We start from the raw sequence: 24,479 nt of genomic DNA, 5'->3' as shown, positions 1-24,479 counted from the left end.
TTGCAGTTGCTCATTTGCTGAGTTTCCTCCATGAGTTGTGCAGCTTTTCAGTTTTAACTGCTTTGGTAATCTTTCTTCTCAAAAGGCCCAATGCTTCAGCCTTGCCAATCAGGAGGAGAGCCCTTGGCTGTGCTAACTGAGTTTGTGCCTGCCTCTGTGTATTGACTTCCTGTCATCTCTGAGATTAACTTAAAATAATTCTTGCCTTTAGTAGCCCTTTCCAGTTTTCCCCACTACCTTTGTAGGTTGTTTGTGCTGTGCTTTTCCTTTTCTAACTTAATTTTTTTTCTTGTTTAGAAGAACCCTGTTGATATTCAGTATTAGGGTCTCTGCTGGAAACCAGTAATATGTTCATTCTGGCTGAAGTATTGGCTCCCCACATCTCTGACTGGCTCCTCAGGAAAGGATGGAGATAGATACTGATATCTCTGGTTACTCTGTTGAGGACCCTACCATTTTGCAAAACACTGGAGTTGAAAGTTTGTCCATGGAGTTGAAAGCAACAAGGTGCTTCCTGATTTTTAAGTTAAAGCACTTAAACTTGCCAGCTCTGTATGCCTTCAGCTAGATAATGGAAGTACAAGAGTTGTTTTATATTTAAGCCAGCAGATAAAAGTGGCCTTTTGAAAAGTGGAACATTCCTTTAGCAGGAATCACAAGCAACAGTCAGGTGTTTTTAGGGTGGATGGCAAAAGTACATTCATGAAGGCAGATGTGGAGGCTTGAGGCTTGTTCTGTGTTTACATATAAGCCCAAGTGAGTGAGTTTGTTTCTTTGGCTAATAAGTTGCTTTAGTAAATATTGTTGAACCTGGCTGGCATACTGCTATGTTGTGAAGTGCAATAGCAAAACTCATGGAAAGATTTTCTCTAGATTGTAAAGTTATACAATAGGTGAGGTTTGGTTCTGTGTCTGTTTTGCCAAGGAGGTAAATTGTACCAGTGTCTTTGGCTGCTGTGGTTCGCTTTGTTATCCATACTGGATGGGACAAGGGCACTTCCCTCTCCCGGCTATGCATGGCAAAAGAGCCCAGGAGAATTATCCAACTGGTAGCTCATTAAATAAGTATCCATCCAGGCTCATGACTGAGCATGAAGTTTCTCATGTTTCAGAGTTAAAAGTTACAAGGGAATAAAATTCTTCTCACTAAATGATAGAGAAAACACAGTAGGAGGTATTTTGTTCAGGGAATACAAGCTATTGTCCTACCCTTGTCCAGAAGGCTACATACATCAAGCAGAAGATGTCTTCCTTACATTCCAGCTAAATCAATGTTATTTCTTCCAGAACACTGCTGCTTCCGTTTCTAGAGATAAAAAAACATAGCTCACTGTCAGGAGATAATTCCTTCTCTTGGGCTTTCTGTCCTTGACCAGTAGAAGTTTTTATTTTTCTTAGACAAGGAAGCCTTTCTTTATCCCTGGAAGATTAAATTGTCTTGCTGGTAGATCTGCCTTGCTGAAGAAATGGAGGAGGAAAAGCAGATAGGAAAGAAATAGAAAAGAAAATAATTTCAAGGTGTCTTTATAGTCTCCTATTGTTAGGATGTCAATTACTACCATATATCACCTACACAGCAAACTTGTCATAGCTTGGGGTATTTTTTTTTTCTCTCCACCTAATAGAAAATGTATCAGTTATCCATATGAAATCTTTTTTTGTTGTGGGATTCATCTTTTAAGTATAGCAGTGATGCTCAGAGGGATTTACTTTTTTAACTTCCTATTCAGAAGGATGAATGTTTAAAGATCATAGTTTTTTAAACTCCAGTTGTGCATTCCATGGGAATAATTGAAGAAAATTATGCCCTTTTCAGTTTTTTGAGTTGGCACAGCTCTTGTTTGAGGTGCTGATGGCTCACATTACAGAGTGGTCACTGCTGGCAGATCCAGCAGTGCATCTGTAGCTGGGGGCTCTGATTTAACTGTAACCCTCCTTTTGATGAGTGCAGAGTGCTTTAGTAAACATGGACTCTCCAAAACAGTGGTTAGGAGTAGCAAGAAGCTTTAGGGCCTGAGGAAAGCCCAGGCTGGCTCTGTAAGGGGCCAAAGGGAGGCACCCAGGTGCAGCTGGCAGGTGCAGGGTGCTGTCAGTGCCCCGAGCAGTGCTGTGGTGTCGGGGGCTGTTTCAGCTCTCCTGGCTGACAGACTCTGCTGGGTGGGCAGCTCTTAGCAGTGAGCTCTTAGCTCTTATCAGGCATCCAGAGCAGCGGGAAAGGCAACTACTTATTCACAAAATGCATTGACTTGCAGACCTTAGATACAGCTTTTCCCTTCTGTTGCTGCTGTGGGAACAAGAACTGACTTGTGTTCCTTGGAGCCCAGATTTTCATCCCACCCTTGGAAGGAGGGGCAGGTGCATCCCTACACCCTGGCAGTGCTTGTGTGACCCTCTGAGAGCAGCTCCTGTCCCGACTGCTTTACTTTGGAGCTTCAGCACTGGCTGTGGGCAGGAAAGGTTTGCCAGGAGGGCTCCCAGCCCTCCCTGGGGCAGAGGGAGGATAATGAAGGGACCTAAAAGGTGAGAGGTGTCTGCTGGTTCAGCTCTCCCTTGGTCAAGTTCTCCCTCCTTGGTCTACCTGGTCCTTATGTAGAGTCAGTTCTCTATTCCTTTCAATTAGAGCTCCATCCTACTTTTCTGTCCCTTCTAGTTTGTGGATTTTAATCCTCTCTCAAGTCTGTTTCACTTGTATTTCTTCTTTGCTTTCATGACTCAGGACTTTTTTTCCTCATTTCCTTCATGCTATGTCATTTCTTGTGTCTGGAACAGTGTCCTCCTTTTCTGAAAGGAAACATCAGTCCAGCAGGAGGATTAAAGGAGATTTTAAAATAAACTCATAGGGAGTCTCAGAAACTGGAAGAAAATGGCAGAAGTTTCAATTTGAACAAGCTTTATTTCTGTATTGTATAATATAATTCATAAAGTTATCAATATCTATAAAAGCATAAATAAAAGGCAGCAGTAGAGGTTAAAAAAATCAAAAGCTCTGTAAAAGATGTAAAATTAAATTTCAAAATACTGTAGAAGAGGAGGAAGGGCCAGAACCCCAAGTAGCAAGCTATTTGAAAAACAACAGCTTTGAAAAGGTGTGAAAGAAAGCCAAAAGGTGGAAGAAGCTCCCCCAGACCAGCAAAAGAAAGCCCATCTAGGCCAGTCTAAGTGAATAGGTTAGGAGCTGAGCAGGAAGGGAAGGTTTAGCAGTTTTTGTTTACATTGTACACAGAAAGAAAAAATAACCACAAACTTTCCTCTGGGTAAAGGGAACCAGAGAAGCACTGACAATACAGTTTGATTATATTGCTCAGACAATGTTTAAAAATACACAAAGAATCTCTCAGCTTTCTCCTCAAATTTCCTCTCTGTCTTTAAATAACCAAAAACCCACAAACCACCACAAAATATAAATCTCAAAAATGGGCCATCAAAATGACAGATTCTTCTTTAAACTTACTCTTAGAGGTTAGATCACAAATTCTCTTCTGTTGTAATGAACATGATTAAAACCATAATATTTCCTTCTATGCCACCTTGAAAAGTAAACAATTCAGTGGAGAATTATAATTATAAAATGTTCCGTGCTCTACTCTCATTTAACACTGCATTTCATACCAGCTACAGCTGCTATTACCAGAAAAAGATTTGTATAACGTCTGTCAAATTTCCTACAAATGAAATTTTTTCTGCAGCCAGTGTGGACCTACAACTTGTGGCATGATCCCAGTGCCTTGAATACTTATGACCTTTGCTTGAAAGAAAAGCAGAACTGAATGGGATTTGATGGGAGTACATCAATAAATAATGATAAGTTGCACCAAAAGACACACCACATTTAGTTTCTTTTTCATAAGCATGGTTATCATCATCTTACCCTAAAGGCTATTTTCAGCCTATAGGAATCTGCCTAACTTCCAGCTTACATAGCAACTTAACTAATTTATTTATTTTTTGAGGCAAATGATGGTTTGCATCTGGTCTGGTGTGCAGCAATCTCTGCTTCCCTGCATATTGCAACTGTTACCTTAAATGTTCTGCCTCGGGTGTGCAGCATTAGGCACTGCTGTGTTGGAAACAAGCAATGCTGCTTCCAGTTGCACAGCAAGTAAGGAAATGGGTGAATCTTTCCTTTTCCTGTAAGAGAAGGGTTGCTGTTTCCCAGTTAGCTAAATTGTTTTAAATCCAGGACAGATTTGATTTGGGATGTAATGATGATATCTCAGACAAAACAAGGATTTTTAATTTATGATGTGTCAGGTCAGTCCCACTTCAGAGTTGTTCCTTCTGCTTGGGCCCACTTTTGTCTTTTGCTGGTAGAATGTTAGGCATGTAAGGCTAGTGCATGTTACTAATATTGGGGTATTCAAGCCTTCTTTCCTTATCAAATAAACAAATTCTAGGTTTGCCTTTTAAAACCTCACGTTTCATTTTTCCTGTTGTGTTTCCACAATGTCATCTTAGTAAGCTGATTGGTTTCATTTGATTTAATTCTAAATGTTGTTCTGCAGAAACAGGGAAATGGAAGCTCTCTGTCCCAGGCTAGAGTAAAGACCAAGCTGTGTGACCATTCCCTGGTAGGCCCTCGGTGTGTCACATCTGTGTTCAAGTCCAGAGACCCCTGATGGGATGCTCAGCTCTTACATGATGCCACTTGCTAATAGGAACTGCCTTTGCAGAAGTCTGTTAAGCATAATAAGGTACATATTGGATGAGAATAAAACCAGCTCAGCTTTATTGTGTGACTTGCATGCCTGGTAATGAATAGAAGGAAGGCACACACCTTCATGAACAGAGAAATTTAATATAGTCTCTTCCTGGAGTCGCACCAGTGGGACTGAAAGTTTATTTCAGCATTGCAAGGGCAATAAAAATCTAAATTTAAACTCAAAATGTACTCAAAAGAGTACCCAGAGGCTATGTGCTGTTCAAACTTTGTTTAGGTCATAACTGCTTATGTAAAGTTAGTTTACACCAGCAAGTGAGGCTTTGTTTTTGAGAACCTCTGTTCCTAGGAAAGGCAGAGCAAGTGGAGGGGATGCATCTCAAAGTTCAGCTCTGCTTTACTATTGCATTTAGTTCAGCTCTTTACTGCTTAGTGCAGAGCTGTGTGGGGAGATTTGTGGCTCTTAACCTTCCTTGTGCAGACACTTCTAAATCTATTCTGATCCATTTCCCTTGTTAGACATCTCAGATGTTTGGGTTTTCTGAAAGGAGAGGTGAAGAAGATGCCGGGTGAGGGTGGGTTTGCTGTAGCAGGGAAATGCCTGTGAGTTATAAACACAGACTGGAAGGGTTGAGGATGGGCAGTACCCAGGTCTCAGCCAGTGGGAACTCACCTCAGAGTTTCACTGCTCCATTGTGTCCTGTGAAATCTGTCAGCCTGACTTTGCAGAACTGAGCACTCCAACTTTCCTTGGAGCAGATATTGATGGGACTGGCTATGAGATGTGAAAAGTGCTGTGCCTCTGGCTTCTGCGAGAGAAAACTGCAAATTTTCAAGCTTTTAAAATACAGTTTTGGGGAAATAATTAAAGTTACAAGCCATGTTTATTTATTCTTAGGTTTTTTTCATTCTTTGAAATAGTTCTGCTATGGGAAGCATGCCCAATATTTAAGATATTTGATATTGCAACAAAGATTTGAAGACTAATTTACATAAAAATACCACTTATTATTTGTGAAAGGCCAAAAAAAGTTCCAATATATTGGGAGACTAATATGCATAAGATGTAATCTCCAAAACTGACAGTCTCTAAAACTGCAAATAAATACACAAAAAACCTAGCTGAAGAGAAACACTTGCATTTTATAAACAATAAGATATATTAAAAAATCCTCTAATATGTGTCTCTTGATAAAGGTTTCGACTTCTTTTTGTTTCTTCTGCACCTTGCCAATCCCTTGTTCCCATCAGCCCTTGTGTTAGGTACCCTCTGTCCATTTTAGCTGCTTTCCCTGATGTACTTAGACCTCTTTTTTTCTTTTGATACCTGTTTCACAATGACTGCTGCATGGATAACACTACTGTTATATGGTAAACAACTTCACTCATTTGCATGCTATACTGATAATTTGAGGTTCTTGGTATCATAATAAAATACTCATTTATTTTTAGCTGCATGGCTTGCAAGTAGTTGCAAGAAATCCAGTTTTTTTGGTTTCTTCATAATTATTGTGTAGTATTTATATTGTGTGTTCTTCTCCGTAATCTTTTTACTCACAGACCAACAGTGGCAGCTCCCTATCTTTTTAGATTCATTACTCAAGAGTGAACACCAACAAGAGAATTGTACAAATGCAGCCATGTGCCCAAGAATGGCACAGATTGGCAAAGGCCTGGGTAAATGTCCTACCAGCCATGTGCACATTTTACCAAGACTTCATAGCACATTTTGGTTTTATGTGAACATGGTGTGGTGTGTGTACCTACACAGTCCCCAGGAAATGTATAGAGAAGATGGTAGTTACTACTTGCCATTAAAAATTGCAGAGCTTCTATAAAAAGAAACAAATTCAGCTTTAGTATCTTTCCCCTTCTCTTAAATAATATTATAGTAATTAAATTTTAATATGTAAGTTCTTTGTAGGTCATTAGTGGTATAACGCTGCATATATGTGCCTCTTCAGAAAACAATTCAGTCCATAATCTCATAATGTTGATTCTACCTGGCAGTTTTATTTGAACTTAATTTCTTTTTCACCTAATGCTGTTACCCCAAGAGTTATGAGACAGGCATCAGCTGACAGCACCAGGGGAAGGATAGGTATTGACGACAGCATAAAAGCAAAAGGGGAGGAAAAAGAATAGCTATTGTAGCATTTATCAGTATTCTATTAATAGTCTGCTCAGACACAACTGTGGAATAAAACAGACATTCATACTGCAATTTCTTGCAAAGGTTGAAGCTATTCATCTGCATGGTTACAAGGCAGAAGTCTAAAGCTTTCAGGTATTATAGCTGTTTCATTGTACTGTTATAATCAGAAGCAACACCTTAAAAAGCCATTGCCTTGGGTGTAAATACTTTTTGGAAGGAATGTAGATACAGCCAGCCATCCTTCCTAGAGTGCTTTTAAAAATAGTGTCGTTACAGTTTAAAACAAAACTATAGCCAAATACTCCAAGCAGGGAACAGGGCCAGGAGTCTTTTAGTTTAGGGCTCAACTGACCAGCCACAGAAGGGGACAAAAAGCCTATTATTGTTTCCCATGGTTTTTTATTGTTTCAGTGAAGGAGAATGTTTTCACTGTGTGTACCCAGGTAGAGATAAGTACCACAAGAGCTAATGCTCTTTTTTACTCTAGAAGAGACTGGAGCAACAGGGTGGGAGACATGCTCAGAGTCAGCTGCCAGGTCTGGAAACCCACGGGACCTGGGAATGTCTGTAATGCCCATGGAGAGCTTTGTAATCTGATCCTGGGCAGCAGCTGTGCCCTTACCTGTGCTCTCTTTCATGCCCTCATGGAATGTAGATGTTTTGGGCTGAAGCAGAGCTCCCTATTTGGGTCACAGGCTGGTTTCAGACGGTGTAACTCTGCTGTCCTGAGACACCTGTGCTAGGAGCTTGGGAGCTCTGGAGCAGAGATACCTGACTCGGCCTCTGCAGGTGTCTCATTCTCTCTCCTTGATATTACAGAGCTCTTGGGGCAGCTGCTTTCTTAATTAGGCACCTCATCAAGTGTGGTCTGTTAGGGGAATGACATTGGGCTTTGTCACATTGAGAGTTATGAGGGCAAACTTGTGAAAACAAAGTAAGAGGGAATGAAACGAAAGGAAACCAAACAAACAAACCACACTAAAAAGCAAAAGCTACACACAAAAAATGGGTCAGGCACTTGTTGGTTTTAGCCAACCCATGACCTATTGCCACTTTTCATTACACTTACAAACTGAAACACAGTTAACATTTTCTTTCAAGTTGATACCCTCGGTTTTCGTAAGAGGTCTTATTATAAAGAGCTCACTTCCTCCTTTGTTACAATGTGGTTTTTAAGCAAGGAGAAAGAATTGCTGTGAACAATGCAGATTGTCAACGATGGAATTTCAAAAGGTCCAAAATATTCCTCAAATTGGTTGCAGTTACCCAACAGTTTCCTCAAGAAAAATGGAGAATAATTAAAGAAAAATGTTTTTCACATACTCAAATATTTCATTTTTGTTTTAGTGGACTCAGTCTGGTTTGTTTCAAGATGTGTAGAGAGGATTAAAAATTACTTGCCCCTGAACATTTTGAATTTCAAAAATGAGCTATTATGTTAGAATTCTTATTTTAAAACCTGGTTGAGAAAATGCATAGTATATTTTACTTATTTAGAAAAGCTGTGTTTTCTTACAGCTCTTTAAAGTAATGAATTTGTTCTTTTGCGAAATCCTGGATTCTGAAATTAACACTGCCATTTGATTTTCAATTGGAATATTTTATTGTTGCAATTGTACAACAGAGGCACAATTGCAACTGGGATCCTTTATAAAACCTATTTAGTCAAAATATTAGGACACTGAAGTGGGTTCAGATTGCATTAGAGAGCACTTGCTATGTTCAGGATTCTTGGCAGAGAAAGGAAGAAAAAAATAAGCTATTCTATGTCAATGTTCCTAGTTTTAAGATTTATATATAATTATTCTATTCATTTTACATCATGTGCTCTTCTCTAGTCAGTTGTGTGACTTTAGATTTTGCAAGCTGGGTGAGAAAATTTAAAGAAAGTCCTGCTTTCAGGTGGAATGGTTTTCCATGCTTAAAAGCTGAGTGATAATTGGATTTTATTTCTAGGGACAAGGAGTATTTGGTAACTCTGTAATAATCACACTAAGGTCTCCTTGATTTTGCTGTTTGCACTAGCCAGCCCTTGAAAGGAAATATTTTGTGTGCACGTTTCTGTTGTCTGCCTTGTGTCAGAAAATGCATATAAAATGCTACCCTGTCTGACACCTACTTTGTCTCCTGTGTTTTCCTTGTGTAAATCACTTCCCAGCTGTATGGAAATAGGAAAAATGTCTCCTGTTTCAAACAGAACTTTCAGCATTCTGGAGGTTATTCTTGAAATCAATGGGAGGGAATCTAATTGCACTTGTTTTTTGTGAGATGAACCAGCTTGGAAAGTCTGAGAGATGAACTTAGCTCTCCTTTATTTTGGTGAAAGTTTCTGGCAAGCAAAATGCATTGATGGAATGAAATTAATGTCTCCACTCATTCTAGGAGAGATTTTGCAATGCACTTGTTTTCATCCAGTTTTATGAACGTTGAGATTTCCACTGTCTCAAAGTTCTAAGAGGAAGCTTTAGTCTCTTTGGTAGCTGAAGTAAAAGGAGACACTTGAAATTATGAATGAAGAATTTAAAATTTAACATTAAAAAGGTGAAAAAAATCCCCAGTTACAGGAAAGTAAGCTCTGCTGAATGCACTTTTGTATTGCAATATTTTAGCAAAACTACTCACTAAAGATTTTTTTAGCCCAGAAGCATATGAAGATAATTCTCTTTTTTGACATGCTTTACCTTTGCAAAGTTCGTGGGCTGTTGACAGGTACAACAAGACATGTGCTACCCTTACATGCTATTAGTGCAGCAGGCTTTGAAAAATGTCTAATGCATTGGCATATCTGACAATTTAGGGTATTAGTTAACAGTAAGACTTTGTAAATAGAGTGAATTTTAGCTCTAACTGCTGACTTGAGCATTCAGTCAACATCTGCAGTACAGGGCTGAACAACAAATAATGTCATTTTCTGCTCTAGAGATAGAAGTTGGCATTATACAGTGTGTATGGCTCAGCCTTAGAGCAATGGTAATTGCAATGTATTGAAGTTTTGCATTGTAATAAAAATAGAGACCATTAGTGGATACCATTTATGTCATTAGTATTTAGTGGCTGTGTGTTGCAGCTTTTTTAGTGCTCATAAAACTGTCTCTGCTTGCAGATATGTGACAGCACTGATATAAATTTAAATGTTTAGAAATCCATAAGACATAAAATATGGATAGTAAATAGGGGCATAACATTATAGACAGAACCTTAATAATTTGGCACACAAATGTTTATATATTTGCATGTCTAGTGCAGAAATTAGCATAATGGTGCTTACATTTATACTACAGATGAACTTGATTAAGCAAAGAATAACAAGGGAATTAAAACTGAGGCACATCATGCTGAAGCAGTAGAGACTATTTCAGGTCCCCAGAAGGAAATTTGTGATGTTGAAAAGTACATCCTCTGCACACATCTGATGGGATATTGATTTTTCTCTTTATAGACTTTTTACTAGTTTACAGCACCTGTTCCACTAACTAGTATTACAGTTGTTCTTAAGAAGTGATTATGTTAATTAAACAATAAAAAAGATACTAGAGTTGCTAGGAACCCTAAGATAGAGATTGTCTGGCACTAATTTAACAGTTCTGGGGCCAGCCAGCACAGGGAAGGTCATATTTGGGTCTACCCTAAAAGAGCAATATCTTGTCAGAAAACTAGAGGCTGGTGTGAGGGCAGGGAAGGAGCTGGCTGAGGAAAGACTTCTTTGGAGGCTGGGGTGGGAAGGAGGCCAGGAATATAGCACAGGAGGATTTCCCTACATTCCAAGTGTTACACATGAGACAGGTGTGCAAGTGTGCAGTTTGGGCTTCCCACTGCATGAGTTTTGTTCAAGAAATTTGGAAGCCTGTTTGATTTCCATGCAGCAGACCTCTGGGAAAGCTGTCTTTTTATTTTTTTAAAGGAATATCACTTGGACTCTGCTGGCAATTACAATAACATCTTTAAGAGGTTCCCACCAAAGTTGATTTTTCCTTAGGAAGTTGCCACCATGGTTGATTTTCCTTTAAGAGACTTCTCTTTGTGCTTTACTGACCCTAGCTTGTGTGTCAGTGACAGATTTGAAGTAAGAAATTCTGAGATTTGTCTTCTGCACACTCCATGCCCATTGTCCTCAGCTCTGACCTTTACATCCTGGAAACACCCTGCAGGTTTGTCACAGAGCTCTCAGGGGATTTGGAAATCAAATTATAAAGCACTAAGGAAGAACACAGAAAACTGTAAAAACACTTCAGTCATTAAGAGCAAAGTGACAGCAAGCAGTGTTAGAGTATGAATCCTTCCAATTAATTTTCTTTTCAGAGCACTTTTTGTAACATTTTTAATTCTAAGTTTGTATGAATTCTTTGGCAACATTAGTTGTGTCTTTCAAAAGAAAAAAAAACCTTTGATAAACGTTCTGAGTCTCTTGAATAAACAATGATAGTGCCCTGATTTCTTTGAATCCTCATAGTTGGGAAAGGTGATAGTTGGAATGTACATTTGCAAAAAGCTTGTGGCTTACATTAATAGTTGTTAAGGTTATAAAATGAGATCCTTTTCTGAAGCTCAAGTAATAAGCAGAAGCAAAACATAAGCTTTCTGTACAGTGAATATAAATAATTCTTTCTGTGGCTTCAAGTATTTCTTCCAATCTTATTATGGAAAGTGTTAAACTGAAAATCATATTGCTCCTTTTAAAAGCATATTTTCATCTGTTTATCCGTACAAAACAGACCAAAATGTAAATCTGTAAAATGCTTTCCATCTTCAAAGCAGCTATTTATATGCATCTAAATTCTGAAATCTTTTTGAAACTTTAATTTTTATTTCTGATTGTGGGATTCAGTGTCACTTCTTAGCACATTGGATGCTGATGGCTTTGAACATACAGTATGGTACAAAGCGATAACTTGTGCCCACTACCCTGCTGACAGGCAATTCTAAAGGAAAAGTCATTTTTATGCTGCAGTTTTGGCTGATTTTAGAATTAGGGGAAATATTAAAGAGCATAAAAAACTTTAATTCCTCTATACACCACTATACACTTGTTACCTTATTTATCCAGTTAACAGCAGAGGTTGCATTCTGAAACTATTCTTCACTAGAATTACTAAACCCACTAAATTTTAATGCAGGTGACAGGTAAGTTTTGCAGTAAAGAGTGGTATTCTTGACTGGGTCTGTGCACACTTATCAAAAGCATATGTAAAGGGGGAAGAATATTGGAATGATAGAAGAGAAATGGGCTCTCTAGAATCTGTTGTGTCATAAGGTAGAAGGCAAAAGACTGTTTGGATTTTTGGCAAAACCTGGTTGAACCTGAAAAAATGCTGTACTTCAAGGTATTTCTACTGGAACAATTGGATTAACTGTAGTTACCATAAAACCTGATGCTAAATCTGAGTGTAGCATATTCTTAAGCAGGACAAGTAGATGCAATGCTTTGAATTGTATTGGTGGTACTTGAAAGTACCAGTAGGACTGATCAAAGCATATTTGCTTGATAATGTGTTTTCCTGTATTTTCTAACACCTATTTTTTAAGTTCACTCTTGTTCTGACTGCTGGGGGATACCTGGTTTTTCTCTGCTCTCTTGCACTTCTGTCTTGCTGGTAGGCAGTGTGTCACCCCAGAGTCTTACAGGGCATCCAGCCTTATCAGATTACCCAAATTACTGCAGGTCACAGCTGAGATCCATTAGAGGAATTTAATAGGAAAGCTCACCCAATATGGGCTCTGCTGTTCTTAGGGCTTCTTATTGCTTTCATAAGAAGTGAGGGAGATTATTGAAAGACATATTTATGAACTCTCCAGTGCAGTGCAGCTACACTCCAGGATTATGCCAAATCAGGTGTTGAACCTGAATGGATTCGGGCATCTGCTGCAGTGCAGATTACAGGTCACCCTGTGCCCTCACACATGTAGGTTGGCCTCCTCCTGCTTTGTTTAATCCATCTACAAAATTGATAACAACAAGGACCTCCATGAAGAAACAGGTATGCATCTGGGCACAACTGCCCTGGGTAAATAAATTATAAATAAAGGCTGAGGCTCAGCTGAAGGAATAATAAAGGAAATAGAAAGGAAGGAAACATAAATCTCTTTTCTCCTACACACATTTGTCATTAACTTAGTGGTGTGCTGTGTCTACATTTATTGGGTGTGTTAAGTCTCACTGGACTTGCAGCAGAACAGATCTGGGGTCATTGTCTTTCCCTGCAATTCAGTGCATGAGAAGCACTATGTGGTTAGGTTTATTGGAGGGAACATAGGCACAGGCTTTAGTGACTTGTGAATGAATCAATAAAGCATGTTCCTGTAGGTTTCTGAATTGTCTCTTTCATTAAGAATGGAATTGGACAGCAGAAGATTGATTTCTGTGGCAAATCAGAGGGGTTTTTTAGACCTTGGTTTAAACTGTGGGTTTTTGAAGTAAAAAAGCTCCATCAAAAATATTATACAGGATTGAAACTGCAAAAAGGATTATAAACAGTTTAAATTTCCTTTTTCAGAAGATTTTTGTAAACTCAGAATTACATGAGACCTGATCTTTAGCAATGTCCAGAGCTGACTAAATAAGTGGCAACCTGCTAAGCTCCCACAGCTGAGGATCACGGCTTACAGAGTACTGGATATGATGTTGGTTAAAAGATATTTGGAAGGGCAAACATTCACAAAGAAATGTTACTGCTAAGGCTATAACTGAGATTTGTGTTGCTTACAGCAGCTCTTGACAATGAAGTGTGCTATGTGATGATTATACAGGTATGGAACAGACTTAAGTTTTGGCAGAGAGCTGTTTGATTCTGCTTATTTTTGCAGCATCACCATATAGCTGTGAAATTCTGAGGAAACTTACCTTTACAGATGTGGTTTGTCTAAAAAATCTTTTCCTGCATGGCACATCCAGGCTTACTTAAGTGTGGCAGTGCACCTTGACAGTGTTGTTTTAGGACAGTATAATTTGCTTGTAGATAACACAGTGCCCATCTTAGGGGCAGGGCTTTTAGTACACATATGTGCCTTTATATCATCCTGAATCAGTTTTACTTTCATGGACAGACAAGGGTAGTGCTGCATATGCATTTCTTAATTTTTTAATAGGCTCATCAAGTCAAAATTTGTATTTCCAAATCCTCAGGGAAATGGAGAAACATGGATGAGCCACAGTGCTGAGTCTAGACAAAAATGAGCTGAATCTAAATCAAGAGCAGCATCAACACTAATTCTTAGAAGCACAGAGCTCTATTAAGAATTGATAATTTGCCAGGCATTGCTTTCCACATAGCTAATATTGTAAGATGTGGACTATCAATAAGCTACATATTCCAAAACAATTTTAAACCAAGTATTTTATCACAAGATGTGTCATCACCTGTTGTATCAACTTATCTCTAGCTTGCATGTGCATTCCTGCAGAGGATAATGGTGTTTTCTAGTAATTCTCTTGAGAGGCAGTTACATTAATTTTCTAGTAATTGTTATGTAAGAATTACAAGCTACGTACATGTAAAGGGTTTATGAATTATTCATTGTTTGGTGCAAACCTGAATCTCAATTCTTCCCTGTTGTCCACTCATTGGGGTCTTGTGTAGACATCCTCCCCAGCTGACTGTAGAAGCATGTTTGTACCTGAAGGGTGTCCATAAATGCTACTCATACAGAATTAAAAGGTTCCTGTTGTGGTGCAGTGAGAGATGAGTGTGATACAGGGCCCCAGTGGGGATTTCTTGTTAAATTTTCTGTTCCACAATCACAATTTGTGATACTATTTTTGCATTGTTGTGTCACAAACACTGTCAGTCAGGGACTTACTAAAGATGGGCAAACTCTGCAGGATCTAGAGGCCTGGGTGAGACACCCAAAGTCTCTAGCAGTTTTTCAGAGCTTAATGAGAGGTGGAGTTTTCTTTTCTCTCAGTGTTTTCAGGCATAAATCTTTCCCTTTTCAATGGTGTATCAATATTTGCAGACTGCCTTATCACCCAGGAGTAGAAGTGAGCTGGAGGTATGTGCTTTCTGTCTAGATTGGGATGAACATCAGCAGAAGTTACTGAGGAGTTTTCCCAGGCAGGGTTTTAATATTGTCTTTGATGTCCAGAGGAGAATGCAGCCTCAGCCATGTGGGTTTCTCTGCAGTCATTATTAAGGTAATAGCCATAATTAAGGGTCTGTCCCACTAGAGAGTAAGAAAGGAGTAAGAGACTGATCTTTGCTCATTGTTGTGTTTACAGAAGGGGTTTTACAGCACTCACTGGCTACAACCTGATAGCTCTCATTCTGGGGGACTATTTTTGTGCTCACTAAAGATGAATTAGTGTACATTATTTATCTTGATTTTCACAGGATCCATTGCAAAGCACATCCAGAAAAGGAACACCTTTATTCTTTCTTACTCATGAGAAAGATCTGTCAAGTCACTGAGTGGTTTGATTGAATGAGAGCAGTGAAACTGCTTTCCATGGTGGAAGATTTTTAAAAAGAGAGGTGAGTGGCATTTTTTTTCAAAATTTGACTGTGGTTACATGGCAGAAAATGTGAAATCCAGTAAGTGAGTTGCCCAGAAATTAGAACCATCCCTCAGAGGTGTGGGAAGGTGCTCTCTGTGTTAAACTAGTCATCATTTCCCCATAAGTGTGTCCCAAAAAGGGGTGTATTTGGGTCTGTTCAGGAAGAAGAGAGATGTCCTTGATTCTGAACTTTGAGGAATCCTTCATGGTAAAGAGGATGGAACATAAGCATGAAATGCTTTCACATTTCTGAGTGATGGACTGCCCATAGCTTTGATGAGTCCAGCTCATTCAGGCTGTGGTGTACCAGCATCCCTGGGACCAGAACAGGGGCTGCCAAAACCCTGCATGGAGGGAAGGACAGGTCAGAGAGTGGGAGTGACAGCCTGACAAGTTCAGTTGAGAAGTGGGGTAATAAATGTGTGGAGTAAAAAATGCTGGTGTAAGCCACCGAGACAATGGATTTTCCATTTACAGATTAACACTGGAAGCATTTCAATAGGATGTGTTTTACTCAGACAGGAGTTGTGGGGATCGATGCAGAAATAACTGAGTGAAAATCTCATATGAAATTAGACCAGAATGCCTGATGGCCACTTTAGATCTTAATAAAATTTTAAATGTTAAACTGGAATCTCTTTATGTTAGATTTGAATGGCACCTCTTGGTGGACTTCTCAATATCCCAAGGGGCATTGAGGCTTCCATGGGATTGTAATTTCGCACGAGCCCATGCTGCATGCCTGAGGACACTTGGCCTTATAACCCTTGCTTGGGTAATACAGACAGCCAGAGTGGACCCAAGCAGCTAAAAGAGACAAATGTGTTATGGATGAAAAGGAAAGGAGAGTCAGTGAATATTAAAAAATAAAAAAAAATATAAAAAGCAGACTGTCATAGAAGGATAATATTGTCTTTTGCCTCAAGTTCCACAGATGGTATTTAAAGCCCTCATGTAAATGTGATGAAGTGAGGGGCTGAGGCTGTTCCCCTGACTTCAGTGGGATCGTTTTGAAGAACAGGGTTAAGTGATTCTTAGTGGACTGGGACAGAGAAGAATACTGACAACATGGTTATCTTTTGCATGTAGGGCTCTTTTTCAATCTCTGATAAAATTTGAACCATAAAAGAGAGTACATAGTAGGAAATTGAAGAAGAAATAGAAAGATCCAGAATGAAAATTCTGACTCTTGAGGCTTAGCAGAGGAAGGGAAAACATATAAGCCTAGGAAGTGCACATGGAAGTAGTCCCCAATTAGTGATATTCATCACTATTTAGGGATGACAATCACTGTGGAGTCATAGGGGGAAACGGGAGTAGGGTCTTTACTGAAATTCCCCAGGCTGAAATAAGGCTACTTCTGTCTGTAAAGAAGTATTTTCCAAAGCTTGTTTATTGGGTAGATATTTTGTTAAAACAGAACACCCGACCAGCAGTGTTGAACTATGCTATTTTAATGTTCATAGGTAGATGTATTAATTTTTTAAAAAGATTTCTTTTGATTTTTCTGTGTAGAAAAATAAATAATTTCAGTTTAAGAGGTCATGCTAAAGTGAAAAATTAAGCATTTACCCAAGCAAAAATTCTTTTGTAATTTTCATGTTTTGGGAACACAGAGTCCCTTAGGCATTTACAGTGTTTGGAAATTACTGTCTTACATGGAACTCTGGGTCACTTCTCAGCTCAGGTTCACAGGTTGGTATGGGTCATAATTATCACAAGAATTAGCTGAAGACCATAGCAATTAACTATTTTTATGGCTTATTATCATACTCTAAATACTAAGTTGTTCTGTCAAATAGTCTCAAAGAGATTTGATAGCTGACCCACAGACAGTGCACTGCCTTTGCTTACATACTTAATCTACAAGTATTTCTAGGAAGATATAGCTTATTAATTCATTATTATTTTATTGATGTTCAATTGATGTCTGATTAAATATAAATTAGACACTTGGTAAAAATAATGTAATGGGATGAGGCAGGTGAGATTCCCCCAGGATAGTTTGTAATGAAGCTTCAAATTTTTAATAATCTTAAACTCATAAATAAATTATGATGGGTGAAACAAATGCAAAAATACTGAAATAAGCTATAAAAATGTTAAGTGCTGGTGAAGAGACACATAATCTGTTGGGAGATCTGTGTGAGAACGTGCATTTGGCGCTAAGTCACGTTGCTCAGAATCAGCACTCCCTCTCCTTCCAATCATTCCATATTTAGGTGTGTAGCTACCCCTCCTATCCCATTATTATGCTGCACCATACTGTTGCCAGACATTTTGCTTTGCCTGGGAACAGTGTTAATTTAAGGCACTCAGGTGACCCCAGAGGCACTGGAATGACACGGCAGCAGCAGCCCAGAGTGCTGCAGTGATTCCTGCTGCTCACAGAGCTGCCGGCAGCCCGGGCCTCTTCTGGACAGTTGTCTGTGAACTCTTCAGGGAAAAGTCAGGGGGAGCTGTCTCTTTGACCACACTGTCAGTGCTGAGAAGGACACATCCTCTCATTTAGCTACATCTTTCATCTTTTCCTTGGAAGGCAGATTTCCCAGGTGCTCCTCTGTTTTTCTTGAAGAGTTAGCAAGGAGACCATGCCTCCCTTAGATAAGAAAAGAAAGAAAGAACTTACCCGTATGTAAGGAAAGAAGGAAGTAGAAAAGGAGAGGATTCTGATCGTGGTATTTGCTGGTTTTTGGGGGGTTTTTGGGTCCCCAATATTCTGCAAAGATTTCAAGAGATCTGAAGCCCCCATTTCTTCACTAAAAACAGCACCATTATCCCAGCCTTGAAAGACAGAGTGAGATCCCAAGTGCTGACTCAGTGTCAGCATAGTAGGATTTGCAGAAACTCAGCACTTTGTAAAAGCTGCTGGTAATTTGAAGAGTTAAGTCATGCAGCAGGTTAGTAAATGTAAAGAAGCTTGGTTCCTAAGATAAATTTTACAATATTTCTATCAGCGAAAGTAAGGGATAGACAAAAGCCTGAAAATCTGGCCCTGTGACCATAGTCACTGGTTTAGACTTTCACCTAAAATTTATTCCAAGAATCTAATAGTTATTGAATGGCCAAAGGGCTGTATACTAGAAATTTGGCTCAATACAAGGCAGAGAAAAAGACAAGTATGCTGCTTTTCTGATGTGAGAGACCTTGGTTGCTAGGAGGAAAGCATTCAAGTGTTTGCTTATGTTTTGCTGGGGTGTTAACAGTGTGGGATAAACAGATAACACCACGCCTCTTAAATAACATTTTCTTAAATAGTGAAACTATTCCCTAATGAAGAAATTGCAGTAATCACATTTTTGTAAAAATAGGGAGTTATTACAGCACTATGTAATTAAAGTGCTGTGTTTTTCCAACAAAAAATCTGCTGGCAAATACATTTTTGTATATTTTTTGTAATTGGAGATTTTGAAATCAACTTGTTGTTGAAACACAGAAAATTGTTGCCTCTCCATGATGGGGTAAGGAGAGAGGAGTCACATGTGTGATTTGCAGCATCCATAGCAGAATTTTGTTCTTTTTGGTAGATGTGGATATTCCTGTGCATCTGCCAGGAGGCCCATGGGTACAGAAAACACATCCAGCTTGAATCATTCTTCACTTTTTCCATGACGTGCCAGGCCAGCATGGTCTGGTGGAACTGTTTGCCAGTTCCTGTCCATACACTTGCTGACACTTCTCTGGGGAACCACATTAAGCAATTGCTTGGGTCACCAGATGTCTGTGCCTCCTCCTTCATGTGGCAGCGAAGGCTGGGCTTGGGCGAAGGTCCTGCCCTGCTCTTGATGTTGTTTGCACACTGTCCGGATTTCTTGTGACTTGTGTCAGTGTGACAAAAAGCCCTTCCCAGGCTCTGCTTGCTGCCTTGGATGTAGGAGTGCTGTTAGAGATGAATAAATGCTTTGCAAGATCCCTGCCACTTTCTCATGCAGGAATTAGAAAAGTCTCAAGGCCAGTTTCACACTTTGGGCACCTCTTTTTTGCCATTTTTTTGTCCTACAAGAAAATAAGATACAAGTTACTTCAAGCCCAGCACCTTCTTCTTTCAACTTTGATACAAAGGTCTTATAATTGAGAGAATTTATATGTGTAAGAACTGAAAGATTAAATAGGCATTAAACAGGCATTTAAGCTGTTTGGAGTCCTATGTGCCCCTGCTGTGTGTACATAAAGCTCAGCTCAGGGAATGTAACAAACATTCTGCAGCCTCCAGAGATACCTACAAATTTCTAGTTCTGTATTTGCCCTCGTCTCCCTTTAAACGGCTCCTGTTGCTGCACATCTTTATTCAAAGTTACCTCTGGTGAGGCAGAGTAGAGTATAATATTTATAGTAATTGGTAATCAAAAGGAAAGAGGAAACAAAGGAAAAGGCCAATAATGCAAGACAATTATGAAGTGACAAATATAATTTGTCAAAGGAGTTCCTTCCAAATTGGATGAAAGCAGCATTTTTTCAGATCAATACTGCCTCAGTACCAGCACAGTTCTGGTAGCTTTTGGCTAACAAATAAGAAGAATTGATATATCCTAGGTGTAAACATTAAGACCAAAGAACTTAGTGGATTAATAGACCTTGACTGTGGTCATGTATTTTGTAGATCTTGCCAATAGATCTTGACTGTGGTCAGGTGTGCTGTAAAACTGGGATTGGCACTATGCAAGGGCTGAAGCTGGCATAAATCACATCCATGGCCTGATTAGCTATGAGCCAGCCTCGTAGATCAGCACATGCAGAAGTTCAAAGCTCCACAGCAAACTGAGCTCAGTAGTAAATATTAGCAAGGGGTACATGCCCTAGTTCTTGGTGATCTTAGTAGGAAAACATGTATTGAATTCAGAGTTTGAGCTGCCTAGCAGAGGAAGTGCATTAAGTATTTAAGCCAGCTGTTGCTCCTCTTTATCCACACATCTTACCCAGCCTGATACATTTAATTACCAATATAAGGTGTTCTTGCTGTGATACAGTACCATATTATATTCTTGCCCTATGTTACTGTGGGTCAAATACTGTGTTTTATTTCAAAATACATGGTGGGAATAGAGAAGCAGGTGTCATACAACAGAGGGGCAACCTCATAACAGGAAATGGCATTTCAACTAAAGCTTCAGAGCGGGAATGAGATTCTGAGTATTTCACAGACCAGAACACCCTGGTAGCCTGCTGACAGAAGCAAGCACCTCATTGTTCCTTAGCTGATGTTCATTAGCCTTCACTGTGCCATAGGAGCTCCTGGCTCTGGCAGCAGAATTCTACATCTGTGGAAACAAAGCCCTCACATTATAAGCAAACCATTAAAACTTGTGCTGAGTCCCAAGAAACAGTGTTTGCACTGGAACTCAGGCACCCTAATTCACAGCCAGCACAGCTTATTTGAGAACAGACCCAGTGGGGCACTCTGGTATCCCCTGGGAGGAAGGAGTGATCCATATGTGTGCACACCTACAAATCCCTGCATCTGGCAGCCTCACACCTTCCTGAAGACAGCTCTGCAGCAGGAAGGAGCATCACAGCTGCATTTTTCATCAGGAGAATATGCTAATTTTTGCTGCAACAACTGTATATTACCTGGCAATTATTCTCTCCAGTCTCTTGGGTTCACTTTATCTGTGGTTGTGTTTAGAATTCCTAAATGATTATATAATAGGTAGAAGATACCTGATAATATAACAGGCCCTTTCTATTTCTTCTAAAGCTGTATTGATATAATTTCTTACATGTCATTGTGTATTTCTCAACATCAATCCATTGTGAATCATGCAGACACATCAGTGAAAGAACAGAACCTGCTGCACCCTGTGAGCAACAAGAAATTTCAGCTGCATGACTGCAGAAGGGCTTTGCAAGACCACCAGTAATTTTTTATATTCAGAGTTAAATAGAGCAATAAGATGGAATTTCAGCTTTAGTGCAATGGATTGCAGCTCTTCAGTCAATCAAATTATAGTTCAATCAGTTCATTTTAATCACTTCTCTGGAGAGAAGTAAACCCCTATGTTGAAGAATATGCAGCAATTTTATTGATGGAAAGTTTAATTGTTTCATTTTTCCTTACCGTCTGTGACATACTAGACTTTTAATCAGTGGGAACTGAAGTTATAATGAAGTAAAGTCCACTTTCCACAGTTCACAACTAGCTGAAAATAATTGGGTTGAGACTCCCATCCAGACAGTGTAATGCCTCTGGCATTTTCCTGAAAACTACACTTAATTGCTTTGCTGATGTTGTTAAGTGGTCCTAAGGGGGATGAAGTAGTAAAGCTGCTCACATATGCAGGGAAACAATACACAAAAAATGTCTTACAAGGTCCTTAAAGGAGGACCAACTGGTGACTAGAAGACAATATATTGCACTTCCCCCCCTTTTGGGAAAAGTGCAATATATTATACCAGAGAGAATACACAGGAGAGGCTGATAAAATAAACTGGAAATTCTATAAACACTATTTTTATTTAAGGGCAGTAAGCTTGGGAGCCAAAACAGAAAACATCAAGGCAGAGCTCTTGCAATCAAACCTGCATCTTTAGGCTAGCCCAAGTTGCTTGGTATTTTTGTGCTGAACACTGGTGAGCTGCTGCCTGTCTTCAGCACCTTGGCCTGAGGAACAGATGTACTCTTGTCCCCAGGGAGGGAGGACAGCTTGCTCTCTGTTCTCTAAAGTGACAGGATGTGAGCCAGCCATGAGCTGAAAGCCTTGTCCAGGCATCAGTGGGACCAGCACATGTACTGTGTTAGGCTCTAAATGTAGCCAGAGAAGAAATAAACACTTTGGCATTTCTCCTTATTTACTGCATTCTTAGGAGACCCTCCATGATTGTATGGCAATTGTTTAAAATGATGAATTAACTGACAGTCTCAAGGATATTCTGATGAAGAAATGCAATAGCTGTTTAATGGAGAAAAATATTTATTTAAGCTACTGCCCACTGAAATCAGTGTTAGAGCGGGAGCTGTTTTGTGGAGAACTATAGAGCTAATTTAGATTTTTTAAGTGAGGGGCTTTTGTTGTTTTTTTTTTTTTTTTTGTCCCTGTTTATTTAGATATGTGGGCACAGTAAAGTCTCTCTCAACAACCCGACCTTCCTCACCTGCTATTTGTGTAAACTTCAGTATGACCTTTGCTTATTCTGTTCTTGCTTTTACAGGCTCTGAACTGAACAACTACCCCTTGACGACTCTCTAGAAAGGAGCATAGGCAAAATTGAGCCATGGGGTTCTAAAGCTAAAATCTTAAAAGTTCCCTTAACCCTACATCTGCTCCCAGGTGCCTTTGAGAGTCTCTGAGTTGGCACCTCAAATTTTGGCCAGCATAACTCTTCCAGCACCTGAAATTATGCTTTTTCCACTGAAACAGGCTGAAGTCTAGACAGGACTCAAGTCCCTTGACATGTAGCCCCATGTTAGCCTGACCATTCCCCCTAATATTAATAAACTTTAGCACAAATTTCTCCTATGGTGAAATAAACACCTCCCATGTGCCAGAACTGCCAACCATCTGCCAAGGAGATCAGCCCTCGGTGAGAAAGTGCCCTGTGTCCAACTCACTCTGCTTGCCTGTCTCTGGGAGGACAGCTCAGCAGCAGCAGTGCTTGGGCTCTGCTCTTCCTGGGCTCCTGTTTTATCATGAGCAATGTGAATGGTTTGGAATGGTTTTAGCAAATGCACCAAATGAGGACTGCGTTGTGACAACTGATGGGAGACGGTGCTTGGGTTTTGTATTCTCAGAGATGCTGAGGGACTGGAAGAGTCAGGGCAAATCTACAGTGCAGAGGGCAAATAACCAACCTGTTGTGTCTGGCTGAAATTTGCCTCTGTGTTGTCTGGCTAGTTTAGAGGGTTCCCTGCCCTGACCCTTCTTTTGGGGACAAGGTTGCTGTCCCAGAAGGAGGAGTTCCTCCTGGAGCTCTAATGCAGTCCCGTGCAGCAGCACAGCTGCCAGCTGGCCCTTATTGCCAAGCAGAGCTGCTTGCTGGGGCTCACATGCTTTAAAGTCTTAGCCTGGGTCTCAGTGGAAACAAGGAGGAAAATGATTTGACACACATACCCCTGATTTGACATACTGTGTGCTTACAACATGGTGTGTCCTCCACAAGAAATCCAAAATACATGTTGCTGTGCAGGCACAAATCTGACTGTTCCTGATAAACTGTTCATGTGGAAAGATACAATTTTCATGGTTGTCATCAAAGCCAGTGTATGTATTCATTTGTGGAAGCATGTCAGACACCATATGTCACTAATATGCCTTTGATATGATGGTGTCTGAATAATTTTTTTAACTACTGAATGGCATATGTTTAAATGTAAGCATCTGTTCTATGTCTGTACTGTCTGTATTACTTATTCTTTATTTTTTATTTTCTTTTGACTAAAAGTTTGATTTAAACCTAGAAAAAGTGTGGGATTCATCTTATTTTTAAAGAAGTAGAGTTTTGGTAGTATTTCAGCATGTGGCCAATGGGTATCTTCTCAAGGACAAGAAGGACATTTAAAAGAGAATTTTTCCCTTTTCGGTAATCAGAAAAGAAATCAGTTCCCAGGCAAAACAAAGATTAGATTTGACTACAAGTTTGTTAAATGAAAAAAATATTGTTTTAGTGTTGAGCAGGTTCTGCAATGTATGGATTTGCTGAAAATAAGTCCTTGTAAGAGCCATATGTTACACCATGATGACAGTAAATTGGTTCTATCCAGAAACTTCTGATTCAGTTAAAGAACTTGCTGTATAATAAATGACTTAATAAAGGAATGAAATAATACACTATGTTTGTTGGGCTATTCATTATACATGGGTGAAACTCAAAATCAGTATCACAACAAGGGGACTCAAAAGTAGTTATTGCAACTCATCAATCAACTGAGAGCCACTGCAGCACCCTTCAGGAGGCTACAGCCAGTCTAAAAGGCACCATTTGGGCAAAAGCAGGCAATGATACTTTACTATGATAGGAAAACAAGAAGAGACTTTACGAGCCAACTGGGGATACCTGGAGAGTGCAGACAAGAGTGTCCAGTGCTCCAGTACAGGAAGAGGCCTGTAAAGAAAAAGAGATGGTGGCAGGAAGAGGCACATAAAGAAGCAGCCACATTGGCACATGGTGACAGGAAGAGGCCCGTAAAGAAGTGGCCATGGTGGCACACTGTGAATTACAGAGCTACTCAGTGACCCCTCCAGCCA

The 24,479-nt window shown here is 39.6% G+C and overlaps 1 long non-coding RNA gene across 3 annotated transcripts in view; it reads left to right on the top strand.

Moving 5' to 3' along the window:
* The window catches only part of LOC136561194 (uncharacterized), a 29,110-nt gene extending 5,050 nt beyond the window's left edge, over positions 1 to 24,060 (top strand). For all 3 annotated transcript variants that reach the window (XR_010784304.1, XR_010784303.1, XR_010784305.1), the window contains 2 exons: positions 15,137 to 15,277; positions 22,447 to 24,060. This is a non-coding gene — a long non-coding RNA (uncharacterized lncRNA). The remainder of the gene's footprint in view (positions 1 to 15,136; positions 15,278 to 22,446) is intronic.
* The last annotated feature ends 419 nt before the right edge of the window (positions 24,061 to 24,479 follow it).

The sequence above is a fragment of the Molothrus aeneus genome, chromosome 11 (genome assembly GCF_037042795.1).
Source record: "Molothrus aeneus isolate 106 chromosome 11, BPBGC_Maene_1.0, whole genome shotgun sequence".
NCBI lineage: Eukaryota > Metazoa > Chordata > Aves > Passeriformes > Icteridae > Molothrus > Molothrus aeneus.
Note: the sequence above shows the minus strand (reverse complement) of the source record. Positions and strands in the feature narration are given on the sequence as shown.